The following is a 955-nucleotide window of genomic DNA, read 5'->3' as shown; positions in this document are numbered from 1 at the left end:
AAAAAAAAAAAAAAAAAATAATAATAATAATAATAATAAATGTTTGTATACTAATAAGAACATAACCAAATGTATGTTATTTGGTAGTTGGGTAATTACCAGGAACTTTTACATTCTACATCATACATTTTGATGGTGTTTAATTTGTACAATGAGCCTAAATAATTTTATAATAAACCTGATTAATTTTAAAATCAGATAAAATCAAATACAAATTTTAAGCAAAAAAACATTTTGTTTTAACTACATGCCCATGCCTAGGAATCTTTCCTCTGGGAATTTAGCCCAAAGAAATAATAATACTTAAGAACTACATTATCAAGCATCCATGCAGAAATGGTAAAATGTTATATAGAAGAGTAAGGGAATGATTATCCTATCAAGATCAGCCTGGCCAACATGGTGAAACCCTGTCTCTCCTAAAAATACAAAAATGAGCCAAGTGTACTGGTACATGCCTGTAGTCCCAGCTACTCAGGAGGCTAAGGCAGGAGAATTGATTGGAACCAGGAGGCAGAGTTTGCAGTGAGCCGCGATCACACCGCTGCACTCCTGCCTGGGCAACAGAGTGAGAATCCGTCTCAGAAAAAAACAGAAAAACAAAAAAGTTTCTTATGGATTAGGAGGAAGACAATGCGGGAGGGACACATACATAGAGGGTTCAACAATATTGGCAATGTTCTATTTCTTTTATGTGTATGTTTTGTTCTTTGTTTGCTTTAAGACAGAGTCTCACTCTGTGAACCTGAATGGATTGCAGCGGCTGATCACTGGATCACAGCTCCACGCAATCCTCCTACTTCAGGCTCCAGAGTAGCTGGGACTACAGGCATGTGCCACCACACCTGGCACGTGCAATAATAATAAATGCTGTATAATTTTTTAAAAAATGCTTTATTTCTTAACTGCATGGTGATTCAGTGTTCTTTTTATTTATTTAGCTTTTTTGAAACAG

At 35.6% G+C, this 955-nt stretch overlaps 1 protein-coding gene across 1 annotated transcript in view; it reads right to left on the bottom strand.

Moving 5' to 3' along the window:
- The window catches only part of TET1 (tet methylcytosine dioxygenase 1), a 129,180-nt gene that overhangs the window by 66,695 nt on the left and 61,530 nt on the right, over positions 1 to 955 (bottom strand). The window lies entirely within an intron of this gene.

This window comes from Sapajus apella, unplaced genomic scaffold (genome assembly GCF_009761245.1).
Source record: "Sapajus apella isolate SASKATOON/1434 unplaced genomic scaffold, GSC_monkey_1.0 scaffold94, whole genome shotgun sequence".
NCBI lineage: Eukaryota > Metazoa > Chordata > Mammalia > Primates > Cebidae > Sapajus > Sapajus apella.
This window is presented reverse-complemented; position numbering and strand designations above follow the sequence as displayed.